This window comes from Pinus tabuliformis, chromosome 2_2 (genome assembly GCF_031772625.1).
Source record: "Pinus tabuliformis cultivar Carrire ecotype Pingquan chromosome 2_2, CPIR1, whole genome shotgun sequence".
Lineage (NCBI taxonomy): Eukaryota > Viridiplantae > Streptophyta > Pinopsida > Pinales > Pinaceae > Pinus > Pinus tabuliformis.
In genome coordinates, this window is record NC_142300.1 from 147446597 (window position 1) to 147465789 (window position 19193).

Below are 19193 nucleotides of genomic sequence, written 5' to 3' on the forward strand. Positions count from 1 at the left end.
TGGTTGGCCTAATAATACATCACAAACATCAAGCGGTGCAACATCACACAATACCTCATCTGTGTAGGGCTTGATGTTGTAGGGAAGGCACCACTGCTGGTGGACTCGGAGATCTCATCCTTGGTGAAGCCACCTAATGTTGTATGGTTGTGGGTATGGTATGGTTGGTAATCCTAGATGCTTCATGACCTCTTCTGAAATGAAGTTCTTTTGGCTGCCACTGTCGACAATGAATTGCAGCGGCGAACCCTTCACCCACATTTGTGAGTGGAAAAGACGCTCCCCCTCCTCTGGATCTTCGGGCTCATTCTTCTGGATCTTAGCAGCGGCAACAGTGGTGTTGGGCTCTGTGTCAATGATCTTCTTCCCTTTGTAATTCCTCTTGTCAGGTTCCGACTCAGGGTCGGAACATGCATCTGATTATTAAGCCTTCAACTCGGCCACCTACGACTACTTGGTCCGACACTCACTTGTGTTGTGAGTAGGGCTCTTATGAAACTCACACCACTTTCCTATGTCCTTCTTTGACTTGTGGTGTTGTTCTTTTCTTGCGGCTTCAACAAGTTGTCTTGGGTCAAGCTGCCTTGGCTTTGTCCTTTGTTCTTCGGATTCACAGATCCAAATTCTCACTTCTTTTGTTTAAACTTCTGCTCGATCTTGACAGTGTATTGGTATACCGTACCGAGCGAGGAGATGTTCAGGAACTCCATCTCATCCTGGATGTATCTATGTAGGTAGCCACGATATTTGAGTACCACATGCAGCTTAGAATCCTTGATATCTAACTTTGTACGAAGGGTATGAAAAATATTTGTGAACTCTAGCACATCTTGGTCCCTTCCCTGCCACAATGTGGTCCACTTTATGTTTTTATCCTCATAGCTTTTAACAGGGTAGTACTGCTCCTTAATGGCATCCCGGAATGAATTCCAAGTGGGCGCGGCTGAAAACAGTGAGTTCATACTTCCATCCTTCTGATCACAATAGGTTTCCCACCAATCCTTGACATGGGGGGTTGCTTTGAGAAGACCAAATGTAATCTTTTCCCAGCTGGAAAAATCATGAACAGAAAAATAACCTTCTAACAGATTTACCCATTTATCTACAGCATTTGCATCAATCTAACCCTTGAATATGGGGATTTTAAAGTTAACTTGTACCTTAAAGGGTGTAGCATTTCCAGAGTAGCTATTGGAAGTGTCGCCCCTAGGTAGTCGCTGAAGGATCTGGGCAAAGGTGTCCATCATCACATTCCTTTGTTGCTCAAGGGCTTCTTCGAGCAAGATTTTGATAGGATCTCCTGCCCCCTCATCTTTCTTTTCATCCGCCATGGGAGGCCGTTGGGATTTGTGCGGCTGGTCTTGCAAAGGTTCGACTAGTTCAAGCCCTAACTCCTTATATCCCGACCTCATTGGGGACATGCAAAGAAAAATAGAGAATGAGCAAACCACTCTAATACCACTGATCCGGATTTAAATAGGAATGCAACAAAGTACAAAAATAGCGATAAATATAGAGATGCAACATAAATAATACTTCATTTCATTAATGTAAACTACTGAAATATCCTTACAAACAAAAATGGAAATAAACTAGCATGGGCGATCGTAGCTCATCTCTATGGAGAGATGTGATGGCTACATGCCTCTCAATTGTGTTACAATGAGGCTCAAAGGCCTATTTATTGTTGAGAAACAATGGAAAACCATAAACATCCAATAACCTAACCCTAGGAGATGAAGCGCCAAACTATGGGCCCCGTTTGGGTAAATTGGTACATCAACTTCCCGGGGTCATAACTTTGGTATACAATCTTCGTTTGACGTGCACAATACCTAGTTAGAAAGATCTATCTGAGGACTGCAACTCTTAAGTGGGAAATATAGGGCAACAATCCATGTTTCTCCCGGTTTTCCCAAAAAAATGTCATTTAGGGCCTCAAAATGGCTCGAGAAGTTCAGGACCCGAAAAATGCCAAAAATAGTAAATTGTGCTACAATTAAGGAAACTAAAAAACTGAAAGAGACGGTTGTGGGGATCTAAGTGGGATAGGTGGGTGGCCACCAACATCCACTTAGATCATTCCTCCCCCCTTAGGAAGCAATGGTCCCCATTGCATTGAGTGCCTCCTTGAGATGCGGAAACTTCTACTGAACTTGGTCCCTAGTGAGTTGTTCTGCAATCTCTAATGTTTCCAATAATGGTGGGAAGCATGGTCGAGGGCGATCCACATTGAACACTTGGTGCAAGCCAGGGAATGGGGGAATGATGTGCTTCAAAGCATTGTTTCCCACAACCTTGTTAATGGTGTAAGGACCATATCGGAGTGGTCTGAGCTTCTAATAGGCTCTTGTAAGGCATTATTTCTGCATATTTAACCAAACTTTGTCGCCTACCTGAAACTTGTGTGGCACCCGATGTTGATCATGTCATTGCTTTTACTTGGCATTTTCCAGAATGGAGAAGTGATATATCGTCCCGTTGGGATGAGGTGCTCTGGGATTCATATCGAATGAATACTTGACCTGACAGTGCAACTGTACCCCTGAGTGTGAGGAGAAGATGTCCCTGTCTTCTTTCATGACCGTATCCACCTGCTTCTGCTACATGGAGGAACCCTTCACCAGGGCCATGGATTTGGCTATGATCTTCCCCTTACTTTGATGGTGAACCAAACAGAAAATAAATTTCCTAGTCTGGGAGATGATCTTACTGCATTTCTTAACAGAGATCAAAGGAGTTGCGGTAGGTGAGGCTATCTCTGGTATCCTGTATAATGTATTACACAAATAAATAATAACAGTGCAAGGCCTTGACTCATACACAGCATGTCACTTCCACAATTATGGTTGTCCTAATAATACATCACAAACATCAAGCGGTGCAACATCACACAATACCTCATCTGTGAAGGGCTTGATGCTGTAGGAAAGGTGGCACTACTGGCGAACTCGGAGATCTTGTCCTTGATGAAGCCATCCGATGTTGTATAGTTGTGGGTGTCATATGGTTGGTAGTCCCAGCCGCTTCACGACCTCTGCTGAAATGAGGTTCTTTTGGCTGCCACTGTCGACAATGAATTGCAGCGGCGAACCCTTCACCCAAATTTATGAGTGGAAAAGACACTCCCCCTCCTCGAGATCTTCGAGCTCATTCTTTTGGATCTTAGTGGTGGCAACAGTGGCGTTGGGCTCTACATCAATGATCTACTTCCCTTTGTCATTCCTCTTGTCAGGTTCTGACTCAGGGTTGGAACATGCATCTCATGAAGCCTTCAACTCGGCCACTAGAGACTGCTTGGTCTCACACTCATTTGTGTTGTGAGTGGGGATCTTATGGAACTCACACCACTTTCATGTGTCCTTCTTTGACTTCGTGGTGTTGTTCTTTTCTTATGGCTTCAACAGGTTGTCTTGGGTCACCCCGCCTTGGCTTTGTCCTTTGTTCTCCGGATTCGCAGATCCAAATTCTCGTTTCTTTTGTTTAAACTTTTGCTTGATCTTAACAGCGTATCGGTATGTCGTATCGAGCGAGGACATGTTCAGGAACTCCATCTCGTCCTGGATGTATCTATGTAGGCAGCCATGGTATTTGAGTACCACATACAACTCAGAATCCTTGATACCCAACTTTTTGTGAAGGGTATGAAAAATATTTGTGAACTCTGGCACATCTTAGTCCCTTCCCTGCCGCAGCATGGTCCACTTTATGTATTTATCCTCATAGCTTTTAACAGGGTAGTACTACTCCTTAATAGCATCCCAAAATGAATTCCAAGTGGGTGCAGCTGAAAACAGTGAGTTTGTACTTCCATCCTTATGCTCACAGTAGTTTTCCCACCAATCCTTGACATGGGGGCTACTTTGAGAAGAGCAAATGTAATATTTTCCGAGCTAGAAAAATCATGAATAGAAAAATTACCTTCTAATAGATTTAATCATTTATCTATGGCATCTACATCTATCTGACCCTCGAATATGGGGATTTCAAAGTTAACTTGTACCTTAAAGGGTGTAGCATTTCCAGAGTAGATGTTGGAAGTGTCGCCCCTGGGTAGCCATTGAAGGATCTGGGAAAAGTTGTCCATCATCGCATTCCTTTATCACTCGAGGGCTTCTTTGAGCAATATTTTTATATGATCTCCTACCCCCTCATCTTTCTTTTCATCCACCATGGGAGGCTGTCGAGATTTGCGAGGCTAGTCTTGCAAAGGTTCGACCAATTCAAGCCCTAAGGGGCGATCATAACTTATCTCTGAGGAGAGATGTGGCGGCTACATGCTTCTGAACTGTATTAAAATGAGGGTCAAAGGCCTATTTATTTTTTAGAAACAATGGAAAACCATAAACATCCAAAAACCTAACCCTAGGAGATGAAGCGGCAAACTGTGGGCCCCGTTTGGGTAAATTGGTACATCAACTTCCTAGGGTCATAACTTTGGCATACGATCTCTATTTGACGTGCACAATACCTCGTTAGAAAGATCTATCCGAGGACTACAACTTTTGAGTGTGAAACATAGGTCAACGACCCATGTTGCTCCTATTTTTTCCAAAAAAAAACGTCATTTAGGGCCTCAAAACAGCTCCGGAAGTTCAGGACCCGAAAAACTGTCAAAAATAGTAAATTTTGCTATAATTAAGGAAATTGAAAAACTGAAAGAGACAGTTGTGGGGGTCCAAATGGGATAGGTGAGTGGCCACCAACGTCCACCTGGATCATCATCATTATTCCATTTATCTCTTTCTTCAGTTATCTAATCAGGTTGGGTCATATAAATGACACAGAGCAATGCTTCCACATCCTCATCCCTCATTGTAGAGAACGGGTGTAAAATTTGAATTGACCTATAAGTGTGAGGAAACCTTCCAATGATTAAAGGGTCTATTAACAAGTGCTATGGTATTGAGATTTTCAGACCCAAATGAAGATTTCCTAATATGGGCATATTTATGCAGAATGGGCATGTGGTGTGTTATGAGTCCAGGAAGCATTAGGAGATTGAAAATAATTATGTTTCACGTGACTTGGAATTGGTAGCAATAATTCATGTTCTTAAGATGTGGAGTCATTATCTCATGGGCCAGAGATTTGAATTACAAACTGATCACTATGGTTTGTGACACTTATTTAAACAACTAAATCTGAATGTTATGGTTGGAGTTATTAGTTGAGTATGATTTTAAGATTAAGCATATTAAGGGAAATGAGAACAAGGTGGTAGATGTTCTCAACCAGAGAGTACACTTGATTCATTCTTCAACAGTAAGTGTGTGTAAGATTGATATAGTAAGTAGAGTTATAGAAGTTGGCAATTTAGATCAACAATATTTCTCTATCAAGAATAGTTTGCAGCGGGAGGAAAAGCAATCAAAATATTTGGACTATGAGTTTGGGAAATATGTAATTATTTTCTATAGAGGTTGTATATATGTGTCAAATGCGCAAGAGGTGAAATACTTGATTCTAAAGGAAAGGCATAGGGTGCCTTCTACAAGACACCTAGGCTATCAAAAGACCATTACAATGGTCAAAAAGCAATATTTTTGGCTTGGATTTGTAGGATATGATGATAGAATTGCAACTACTCAAGAATTTTAATCTAAATCAAGAGACACAATTCTACTCTGCTGATCTGCGGAATTTAATTCACAGTTTAGAACCACAATTGCAAACATGCAATAAGAAAAAAAATCACACATGCACATTATTTTTCTAGGGGAACTTGACTAGGAAAACCCCCTCAAGTTTCTTTACATTAATGAGATGAATAGAGAATGTATTACATTTGCTTGCTCGCTTTGATCATAGCCTGCAAGTGAATAACCTATCTCTCTACTCAATGAGAATATCTGACCCAAGATTAGTCATTTTTTGCCTCTGCTTGAGCCCCTATTTCCTTGTGCAAATATTGAGGAGTTAGCCCTTATTTTTTATGAGTTTCCTCCAATTGATTGCACAATTCCCAAGGTTGGATCATCTGACTGCATGCAACACTTGTACACTCAAACTAGTTTACAATTTCTTGTTACAGCTCCTTGGAATCTCCACCACAAGTAAGGAACTTGAATTCTCTGCATGCACTAATTATTTTGAGATGGTTGATCAGTGAACTGGATGATCACTGAGTTAGACTATTGTCCCACTGCACAACTAACCTTCCACTAGTTCCATCAACTATTAGAACTAGTTTAACTGAAAACAACTGGAAAAAATTGACCTTAATTACTACAAATTAGCAATCACACATGCTTAACTGAACTCCAAGCCCTCTAACTTGAATTTACTGAGCTAAGTGAGTGGCAAGAGCCATGTTGCCTCAGTTGAATGCCTCCAAGCTGTCTGTTGATGTGGAAATTCAAATTTTCTCAATTTGACCAAGGAAAGTCAAATTGAGACTTTCTTGCTACTCTTATCAACACTCCCTCTTAGAAAGAAAGGGATTATCAACCACCCCTATCTTGCACCTGTGGAATATGAACTTCCCTCTTGACAAAGCCTTTGTCAATATGTCAGCATCTTGTTCCTCTGTCGAAATGTATTGTAGCGACATCATATGCCTCTACACGCAGTCCCGTAAATGATGATACCAGATATCTATATGCTTGGATTGATCGTGAAATACCAGATTCTCAGAGAGATTAATGAAACCCTAATCATCACAATAGATAGTAGTTGGATCCATCATCTGACCAAACAATCCCATAAGAATCTTTCTCATTCAAGTCGCCTCACATGTTGCTTGACTTGTAGCCATGTATTATGCTTCTACCAAGGTGAGTGCCACAAATATTTGCTTCCTGATGTACTAGGAAACTGTTGCAAGCCCAACACTAAAAATTCCACCTAATGTACTCTTTCAGTCGAATGGACTCCCTGCCCAATCTGCATCTATGAAACCACAAGGCTTCACTCCCTCTATCTGTCAGTACCGCAATCCATACTGGTTAGCTCCTCTGAGGTACCGTAAAACATGTTGTGTTGTCTTCTAATACAATTTGATCGACCTAACCATAGCTTGGATCAGTCGGTTGACTACATAGAACATATATGGCTATGTGTTCACAACATACATCAATGAACTCACTAGTTGTTGATAAATGGTGGCATCAACTTCTTCACCTGAAGTGGCATCCTCCTTCCTCCAATTGGTTGCTAGAGGTGTCTCCATGGGTTTATAACTCTCCATGAAAAATCTATGCAATGTCTCATTTGCATACTTGCCTTGAGATACAAATAATTCCCCATCGCCTTGCCATACTTCCACCCAAGGAAATAGTGCATGAGATCGATGTCCTTCATCTTAAATTCCCTGGAAAAGTCCTCCTTGCAAGATTTGATCAACTTCTCATCACATGTTAATATTAAATCATCAAAATATAAAATAATGATAAGAAATTTACCTTCTGCCTAAATATGATAGAGGTTCGCATCCACTTCACTTTGGGTGAAGCCAAAACTAGTCAGATAACTGTCAATCTTGGTGTACCAAGCTCGAGGTGCATGTTTGAGATCATACAAGGCTCGCTTGAGTTTGCACACATGAGACTCCTAATTAAATGTCTCAAAACCTTCTAGTTGCTCGATGTACACCTCATCCTCAATAACACCATTGAGAAATGTTGTTTTTACATCCATCTGGGGAATCTTCCACCCCATTTGTCCAACCAGTGCAAGAATTGATCTAATGGATGAATACCTTGCTACAAGAGAAAAGGTTTCCCCATATTCAATTCCATCAACTTGAGAGAATCCTTTGGCCACACATCTAGCCTCATACTTCTCTATAATTGTGTTTGTTGCATGCTGAACCTTAAAGATCCATCTCAAACCCATAAAATATTTATCTGTCAGCCTTGGGACCACTTCCCAAACATTGTTCTTCATGATGAATTCATACTCTTCCACCATTGCATAAACCCAAATAGGTTTCTCTATTACTTCCTCAAAAGAGGATGGCTCAGTCTCTACAAGCTCAGTCATTAATTCCATGTATCGACCCAATGTACCTCTCAGGTGACCTCCTTTTAGTATGCAAATTCGAAGGAGCTCCCACATTCTCCCTCGCATCCTGCACTAATATATTAGCTTCCCTAGTTATTTTTATGCCTTCTTTGGATGGTTCTTCTTGAGTGGATGTCTCCACTCTGCCTCCTCTTTACTCCTCAATTTGTGATTGCTTCGCAACATCCTGAGGCTCCTGCTTTGGAGCTAAAATATCCTCTTCTGGTGGGATCTTAAGCTCCCTCTCAAGAGATAATTACATTGCTTTCTCCTCATCAAACTTTAAATCCCTTCACACAATTGTCATTTTGAGGGAAGGTAAGTACACATGGTAATCGTGTGGAGTTTTGGTGTAACCCACAAAAAATCCCAACTCCATTGTTGACTCAAGATTCTTCCTTGAATCTTTGGAGACATGGCAGTAAATAGAGGCTCCAAAATCCTGAAATGAGACACATTCATCTTTCTCCCCAAGAAAGCCTCCTCCGATGTAATCATACCAAAAATTTGATGGGGACTCTAGTTCTGCAAGTGGACTGTTATGTTACATGCCTCTTCCCACAAATGCAATGGAAGGCCTTGGTCATGTAGCATAGCTCTCACAACTCCAACAATGCTTTGGTTCTTTATCTCACTTATCCCATTCTACTGTGGGTTGTGGGGTGTTGTCAGCTCTCTTTGAATGCCTTCTTTTGGATAGAAATTCTAAATCCATTCGAAACATACTTACCTCCATTGTCACTCCTGAGAGCCTTCACCTTCTTGTCAATCTCTTTCTCAACCAGTGCCTTGAATTCTACAAACTTGGAGAATTTCTCATCCTTCTTCTGCATGAAGAAGATCCAACACTTCCTTGATAAATCATAAATAAAAATAACAAAGTATTTATGTCTGGTAATGGAGTCTGTTGAGAAAGGTCCACAAACATCATTGTGGACTCTTTCCAAAACTACATGTGATTTTTTGTCTCGGTCATCGAATTTGGACTTTACATACTTCCCCAAGGTACAACCCTTGCAAACATCATGTTGTTCAAGTTCTCCTTTAGGGAGGCCAGTGATTATTTGTTGCATTATCTGTAAGGTACCATGATGCAAATGGCCCAATCTCTTGTACCAAATTTCATCCACATCATGGCTCTACAATTTCTCTGCCTTACTACTTAATGCAGCACAATCTTCCACATCAAGTTTATACAGTTTCTTCACACGAAGCTCGATCTACTTCACCTATCTAGTGGCTTTGTGTCTCAAGAATGCTTTCCCTTTGCTAAATTTCACATCATAACCACGATAGTCCAAAACTACTATAGAGATGATATTCTTCTTTAGGTATGGAACAAACATGACATCTTTGAGGCAAAGAGGGGATCATGACTCCCTCTTAAAGGTTATTATACCAATCCCGGTAGAATTGTACCTTATGTTGTCCCCAAGATCAATATTCATGTGGAGATATTTCTCCTCTAGGTCATCACAGTGTTGGCCATGCATGTGATAAGGGTGAAGTCTAGCTCAAACTATGAAGCCAATGATTCACCTGTTTCTCCTCCTGAGTTCTTATTATCAGAATTTTTGTGTGGATACTTAGTAGCATAATACTTGAATTCATCACAATTGAAACATTTTATTTTGGATAAGTCTTTCTTCTTGCCCCCTAGGCTAGATTTTGGTTTGGTTTGATATCTCTTCCCTTTTCCCTTCTTTCCCTTTCCAACTAATGCAAAATTTTATTCATCCTCTCCCTTGGATGAGGTTACATCTCTAGTATTCTGCCTAATCTCTTCTTGTACAATCGAACCACAAGCATTCCCATTCAGTAATTTCTCCCTCCCATTCACCGAGTCCTGGTAGTTATGCCAGCTTTTGGGAAGGCCTAGAAGAACTAGGCTCACCAGGTCATCTTCTGCAACATTCACATCAACCCCTCTAAGATCATCAAAAAATTGTGTAAATCGAGTGAGATACTATGGAATAGTCTCATTCTTTTGCATCTTGAGATTTCAAAGTTTGTATTTGAGGGCCAGTTTTCTATGGTCACTATTATTCTTGAACAGTGTTGTCAATGCCTTCCACATTGTGAAAGGATTTTATTTCCCATGGATATTTGAGACAATGTTGTCTCGCACTCCCTCCAATATTATTCTCCTCGCCTTCGCTACATCTTCCTTCCATTAGGCTAGGTTATGGGCATCAATTGATCATGCTTTTGAAATGTTTGTCTTGACATATTCCAGCAATTCGTTGTCATCAAGCACTTCCTCCATGCGATCCTTCCAGGCAATGAAATTTTAGATGCCTTCCAAGGCATACTCTAATCTCAGTCCATTGAAGGTCATCTTCCCAACTCTAAAGAGATCATGCTACATTAAAGCTGCAAATTCAAGCCTCCTAAGAAACAGCTTCGAAATTCTTGTTCTAATTTTAATCCTACTCTGATATGGTGTAGAAATATGGTGATAGAATTGCAATTGCTCAAGAATTTTAATCTAAATCAAGAGACACAATTCTACTCTATTGATCTACAAAATTTAATTCACAATTTAGAACCACAATTTCAAACATGCAATAAGAAAAAAAACCACACATGCACAGTATTTTTCGAAGGGAACCCAACTGGGAAAAACCCCTCAAGCCTCTTTGCATTAATCAGATGAATAGAGAATGTATTACAATTGCCTGCTCACTTTGAGCACAGCCTACAAGTGAATAACCTATCCCTTTCCTCAATGAGAAGCTTTGACCCAAACTTAGTCAATTTCTGCCTCTACTTGAACCCTTATTTCCTTGCACAAATCCTTAGGAATTATTCCCTATTTTTTAGGAATTTTCCTCTAATTTATTGCGCAATTCCCAAGGTTTGATCATCTGACTTCATGCAACACTTGTACACTCAAACTAGTTTACAATTGCTTGTTACACTACCTTGGAATCTCCACCACAACTGAGGAACTTGAATTGTATGCATGCACTAGTTATTTTAAGCTGATTGATCAATTAACTAGATAATCATTGACTTAGATTGTTGTACCATTGCACAACTAACCTTCCACTAGTTCCATCAACTGTTAGAACTAGTTTGACTGAAAAAAAATGGAAATAACTAACTTTGATTGCTACAAATTAGCAAACACACATGTTTAATTGAACTCCAAGCCCTCTAATTCAAATTTATTGTGCTAACTGAGTGACAAGAGCCATGTCACCTCATTTAATTGTCTCCAAGTTGTCTGCTAATGTGGAAATTCGGATTTTCTCAATTTGACCAAAGAAAAGTCAAACTGAGACTTTCTTGTTACACTTCTCAACAACATTAAAGAAGAATTTAGAAAATTACATAGAAACATGTTTGGAGTGTCAGAAAGTTAAGTTTGATCACAAGCACCAGACAAGCTTGCTACAACCCATACATGTTCTTGAGTGGAAGTTGGATGTGGTGTCAATTGATTTCATTACTAAATTTCCCAAGAAAACAAAAGGGCATGATTTGATTTTTGGTGGTGGTTAATAAACTCACCATTAATTCTAGTGAAATTAGTGTATAAAGCGGCTAACATAGCTAATGTTTTTAGGGTAGTTCCCAAGCTACATGGTGTGCCTAAGGAAATTATTTCAAATAGGGATCCAAAGTTCACGTATAAGTTTTGGATGGGATTATTTAACGGGTTAGGTACTAATTTGATTTTATTACAATGTATCACCTAGAGTCTAATGGACAAATTTAGTGGGCTAATCAAGTGATCAATATGTTGTGAATGTACATGATGGATAAACCATCTATAAGGGAAGACTATTTACATTTGGTAGAGTTTGCATATAATAATGGATATTAGGATTCATTAAATATGAGTCTATTTGAAGCATTATGTGTCAAGAAGTGTTACACTTCAATGAGTTAGAGAAATCCAATAGACAGAGTCATGGTTGGTTTGGAATTTCTCAACAATATGGAAGAGCAGGCTACAAACATCAGGAAAAAGTTAAAAGTTTCCCATGACACGTAGAAAATCTATGTGAACAAGCATAGAATTCATCAAGAATTTAAAGTTGGATATCATGTTTTCTTAGGAGTTAAAGTGTGGAAGAGCTCAATGAAGTTGGACAGTTGTGCTAAATTGGCATCACATTATTGTGGACTGTTTGAGATCCTTGAGAGGATAAGTTAGGTTTCTTTTAGGATTGCATTACTTGCATCCATGCATATTCATGATGTATTTCATGTGTATTTGCTTAAAAATTATATTTCTGGTATGAATCAAGTGATTTATTGGCATATGATTCAGGTGGAACCAGAATTAGATTTCTAGATCCAACCGATATGAATTTCATACAGGATGGTCAAACTGTTCTCAAAACCGATTTCTTAGCATGGTAAAGGTACAATGAACCTTTCTCGGTCTTGAAGAGGATAAATGGAGAAAGAAGATGTAACGAGGGAGGATTACGCTCATCTTTTTGACATATATGTTATATGTCCATGTATATATGATGCATTGAGGGAAATTCATAAAATAAGGAGGAGGATGAATATAATACCCCTACTCGTTATGAGAATATAAATAAATGCATAATGGTGTTTATGTTGGTGAGTTGAATGTATATAATTATTTGGCTAGTGATTTTGAGTTATTTTGCAGGCCTATATGCCTATATATTTATGTTTATGGATTTTGGGGCTAGTATGCAAGTATATATATATGTTGATTTTTGGCTAAGTGGTTGGAGGGTCAAGGTTGTAAATACTATGTAACTTTTGTACATATATTATAATAATAATAAAATAAGTTGGTTGTGGAAGCCACTCCATGGTAAGAGTATAGGAGGCATGCAATTATATGGTGGCAAACAATAGGGTGATGTGTTAGGTATTGGGGGAAAAGGGCACCTAGGGCCCACGTGGCTTCAATGAGTGCCACGACGCGGAGTGAGGCCATGCATATATAAAGGATGCATATTTTGCCTATGAAGGGGAATGTTCATGAGGATTATTTAGATAAGTATTTAGAGTTTCATGCATGCAAGGGCTTGGAGTTGGACAATGATTCTCCATTATGAACCAATTGGTGAGTCTTGTGCTTGCAATTTAGAACTAATTGGAGTTCCAATGAAATCATTTTTTAAACAACTAATTGGTGAGCCCTTTGCTTAGGCTCAGAAATTGGCTCAGAACTATTCAATTCAAGTGATTGATTAGTGTGCCTTGTGCTTGGGTTATGGAATTGACTGAAAACCAAGTCGGTTTATGGCATGGAAGGGTTCTTGGAAGCCTTGGAAGCAGCATGATCTCCTAGAAACCCAGAGCTGACACCCTTCCTAGATGGATATAAGGCACCCTAGAAGGTGGACACCGCCAAGGGACTAGCAGGGCACAAAGAAGGGGTGTGCCACTTGGGTGCAGGTTTTAAGGGAAGCGTGATCCTGTGGTTGGAGCCATGGTTGTTGCATTGGTACCTTGGTCATAGATATGTTGATGTTTTCTTGGTTTGTATTGTTACTTATGGAGTTGTATCCCCAACTCAAGGGTGACTCATGGTTGGTATTTATGAACTATGTGATTTATGTCTTGGTGAAACATGGACAAGCCATAACCAATTGGAATTTATGTGCAAGATAAGTGTTTATATTTATGTATTATGTTGATTATTATGTTTATGGTGAATCCCTAGTTTCCTTGGTTTGGTATATTGATGTGCTTATGCATTAATTTATGTTGTACATTTGTTTATTTATGTTTGATATGTTTTAAATGTAGTAGTAATGGCATTTAGTATTGAATTCATGCTAACTGGGAACTAGCAAGTGCAAAGACTAACCATGGCAGAGTTAGGGTTTTAACACTTTCATAGTCAAAAATTTATAAATTTGAGTAGTATTGATTATGTAATATTTCCCAAGGGTTTTGGGGGACATTATAGGAAAATTACAAGGCCAAGCATGATAAACGCATAACAAATAAGTCATTTAGAGTGGGAGATAGAGTATAACAATTGAACAAGGACATAGTTCACTAAAGCCAATGAAATAGTTCAGTTTCTTTAGTACATGTGAATACCAACATATACCGAAAACACCTAAAGAATAGCCTTAAGCACTACAACAAAACAAGCAATTTGCGCCAGATTTAGCACCAGATTCTAGTGCATTTTTTTCTCAATTGGGATGAGCAACCTGGCGCTAAATCTGGCTCTATTGTACAATTTTTAAAGCGTCCTTTTTTGCACCAAATTTTGCATCTTTTTTACGCCAAATTTTCCATCATTTTCTGCATCATATTTTGCACCAAGATTTTCATTTGGTTTTACAACAGGTTTTGCTTCTAGTTTTGTGCCTTTTTTTGCATCATTTTTTGCTTCCTCTTTTGTGGAATTCTTTGCTTCTATTTTTGTGTCATAATTTGCATCGATTTTTACACCATCTTTGACATCTTATTTAGCGCATTTTTTTACATCCAATTTGTGTCAATTTTTGCATCTGGTCTTATGCCATCTTTTGCTTCTAATTTTGTACTTATTTTTACATCTATTTTTGTGCCAATTTTTCTGCCTTTTTTTACACCATCTTTTCCATCCAATTTTGCACCATATGTTGAATCTGATTTAGTGCCAAATTTTGCATGCATTTTTGCACCATTTTTTGCATCCACTTTTGCATTTTATTTATCTCCCTTTTTTGCATCCTATTTTGCACCATATTTTGTATTTAATTTTGCATCATTTGTTGCATCCAATTTAGCATCATTTTTAACACCATTTCTTGCATCCAATTTTTCATCCTTTTGAGCATCTAAATTTGCATCCTATGTTGAACCATATATTGCATCCACCTTTGCATCCCATTTTGTGTCTATTGTTACGTTCACTTTTGAGCCATTTTTTCGTCTACTTTTGCATTTGTTTTTGCACCAAGTTTTGAATGATTTGTTGCATCATTTTACATCCAATGTTGCATCTCAATTTGCATCCAAAATTGAGCCATTTTTATGCCCATTTTTGCACCATTTTTTCTTCTTTTGTGTCCAATTTTGCACCATTTTTTATGTCCAAATTTGCATCCTTTTTGGTATCTAGTTTTTCATCCTTTTTGGCTTCCAAATTTGCATCCTTTTTTCTGCCACATTTTGTGTCCACATTTGCATCTCATTTTGCACCTAGATTTTAGTTGGAATTTTCATCTAGTTATGCATCATCTTTGACATCCTTGGTTTCACCATTTTTTAGTCCCATTTTGCATCTTGTTTTGTGTCTTTTCTTACATCCTTTTTGCATCCTAATTTTACACCATTCTTTGCATCCTCATTTTGGTGTCCATTTTTGCATCCTTGTTTGCACCCAATTCGCTATCCTTTCATATGCCCTATTTTGTTCCCTTCTTTGTGTCTAGTGTTGCACCCTTTTTTAATTTTACTTTAAAAACCTTTTTGTGTCATTGTTTGCATATTGTTTTGATGGCTAGTTTAACATCCAATTCTACTCCCAATTTTTCATCCATGGTTAAATCCACTTTTGGCTTCTTGTTTAGAGTTTTACTTTTATTTCCATTTATGACCACCTCTATGGGTTCATTTTACTAAGTTCATTTACATAGTGAAATATATTAAATTTTCTAAATATCATTTTGCTGTAGGATTTAATGCATGGTTAGATGAAAACAAAACCCTCTTAGTTTATCTCAGAAACCTAGGACAAACCAATTAAGAGAAAGGTTGTTCTAAGGCTTAGGATTCTTAGTAGATCAAGATGTAGAGTATAGATTAAGAAAAAGAGAATGAATTCTTGTGAGTCCTCGCATGCAGGTCTTCTTGGAGTTTTTCGTATAGCCAAGAAGCGCTCCTAGCTGGCTCCAAAGCTTGGTCCTACACATAAGAGAGAGAATAAAGCAACCTTCACAACATAATATCTTAATAATAAAAACTATAAAAAACATATAAATATTATTGAATAAATAAATATAAACCAAAAACCCATGCATACATTAGTTAAATAGAAGAAGTAAAGAATGAATAGAAACATATGGAAGGAAGAACAACTGATCTATATGAATAAAGGAGTTGAAGGAAAGTTACAACAATCAGATATAGTTGCAACATCACCTCCCCCAACTCATAGCTCCAAAACTCTCCCTCTCAAGACAGATCTCAAGAGCGTGACAATACAAAATTCCCATCATTTTTTCAATGGCCAAGCCTCTAATATATAGGAAAGTGGAGGCTATGAAGATTTCCAAAATTCCTCATTAGTTCAATTTGGGAAAAATCTTTTGGGTGAATAATGTTTCCTCATATAAAAAAGGAATTTTCCACTTTTTAGATGCTTTTGTGCTTAGGAAAAAGCTTCCCCATGCTTTATGGCTCTTTCCCACTTTTGTATGCTTTTATTTTTTAGGAAAAAGCTAAAGATGAGGATAAAGAGATTACATTCCACCATATGTTTCCGAAAGTGACCAAGAATGTCAAATTCAAATTCTAGTTTGCTTATGTTTTAGTTTTTTTTTAAATATATATTTAGTTTTAGTATTTTTTTTTCTAGAGAAATATATTTAGTTTTTGGTATATTTTTCTATAAGAAAAATTATATTTTGTTTTTATAAAAATGGATTTTAAACATTCCATTCATGCTAAATTTGTGATTTTACGATAGGAGTTTAAATTATATATAGTAAAGTAACTTAATGTCATGTGTCGTGTTGCTGAGATGGGTGTTATACATCTCTTTCTTGCTAAGTTATAGAATGTGCTTGGGTTTTCTTAATGCAATAAAACTAATTATGTTCTTCATGATATCTTGAAATGTTCATCTTGAACCAGGCTAATAAAACAATAAAGTTAAAATAGGTTTTCCTTTGTCCTTTATAGATCTTTGTCCCCATTAATCTTGGTCTTAATAGATTAATTGTCTTGTGGTGGCCTTGAGTGGTCACTTCCATTAGTTGCATGCTTTGTAGTTTTCAGTTAGTGACATTTTTTACGCTTGATAATATGTTATTTAATTTATCAAAATGTGTTATTGTCCATATTATTGTTAAATATTAATATTAAATATGCTGATTTTTAAGCATTTTTTAGCAAAACTTTCCCAAAATGTTTATAGATTGTATTTTATAATGCAATGATTCTTTGCTTGATGAAATTGTTTTGGATATTTTTTTTAATGATTCATTGATTGATGAAATTGTTATGGATATTTTTTTTAGTATATTAAATTGTATGTGATAAGGTCAAAAATCACCTCTTTTTTAGATTTTCATTGATCAATTTCCCTTAAGGCCATCAAGTTCACCATTTGGTCCCAGGTTAAGGAAATATAGGAGTCATGAAGTGGAATTGTCCAAGCACTTAAATCTTGAGACATGTTTCTTTTTAGTCACTTTATACTTTCTTTCTATGTAAATTTTTGATGAAAATAGTCTTGGAACATGAGGGGCGTCAATAGTAAGCGAAAACAAACTCCTAAAAGAAAAATGGTATGCAAAGCACCCATAAATAATGTTGATATAAGAAGCAAAAATATTAAGTGAGGTTCAACCTCATATAATTAGAAAATGGGGGAGGAATTTCCAAGTAGTAGTGATTGATGCTTAGAGATACTTGGGTGGAATGGTTATTATTTGAAATGATTAAGACATCAACGTTACCAATATGTTTACCTCTTTTCGCATTATGACAATACAATTTTAGTTAATTGACATTGAGGACTACTACCATGTATCCAATGTTTATGACTCCAATATCGCAAATGGAAAACCTCTATTTCTCAATTCTATTTCTAGCACAAGTAATTTATACTCCCCATCTCCATGGATTGTTGGGAGTGACTTCAATATTATAAGTGTCTCGAGGAAAAGAAAGAATGAATCGAAATGTTTAACAAGATATTTTGTAAGCTATACCATTAAAGCCACAAAGTAGTCTCCATTAAAGTTGTCAAGAAATGAGTCTCCAACCCACACATGTGGATCAATGAGATGTAATACATGTGTGTGTGGTTACGAACTCAATACACCTCTATAATAACTCCACAAACTTATGTATTTCACTCTGTCACATAAATTGACAGTAGTGTGACATAAGTAAACCAAGAGTAGACATGAAAGCCTTAGGAAACAAACATTCCTTAGATCCTCAATTAGGTGCTTAAATGATGAAGTGAAAATGCAAGGAGAAAAGAAGAATTCATGATTTAACCATCACATACATGTGATCAAGTGTGACTAGGAGTGTATATATTCATATATTTTCCAAAGAGGGAGTGAATACATGAGTTACCATTTATTGGCCCTTATTTTTCTTTCTTTTTCATTTTCTTATATATAGGACTTAGGGAATAAGGTTTTCATAAGTTTGGCACAACTCATAGATATAAGATTTACATGAATTTTCACTTCAACCTTAGAGTTTAGACAGATAAATCAATATAGTGTATGTTTAATGATTTTGGCTTTCACTTTTTTATTGTATTTCATCACAAATACAAAAGGGGAAATATTTTGCCACAAATCTATGAATGCTTAATCATAAAGTCGTCATGTGATGAAAACAAATTAATTATGTTATTCTCTACGAAAATGATGGGTATTCTTGAGAAAATCTTATGCTTGTGGATGTTTCCTCCCTGGTTGAGAGGGAGTGAGGGTAGACACCATGTTATCCATGTGTCATGTACTATGGCTAGGATTAACAATCGTAAGCCTAGTAAAGGCACTAGTAGGGATAATGGTGGATTGGATAAACATCTGGGACCAATATTCTTTGAGAATTTGGACATTGACTAGGACTAATCGCCATAAGTCAAGTACATTAATCCAAGATAAGAATAGTCATGAGGATTGACATTTTCTGGTGTCAAATATTATGATAGTGGATTAGGAAATGATCATGTGAGGACATACCTGGTAAACATCTTGGTGGGGTAAGTGCCTTGAAAGGCAGTGGTGTCCAAATTTATGCCTCCCAACATTGTGCTCTGATCTAATGGAGAGATAAACTTGTTAGTCAAGGTCTTACTATTTTGAAAATTTTGGCTATGATGATGTAAATCATCATTGATGCTTATCAATCTAGATCCCTTCTTATATGAATATTTCAACTTGAGAGTACTTTTTTGTCTCATTATGAGTACCTCGCTAGTTTAGAGGGAGGGTCATCATCTTCATTATTGCCATCATCACCACCATCAATGTGACCATTATTGTCAT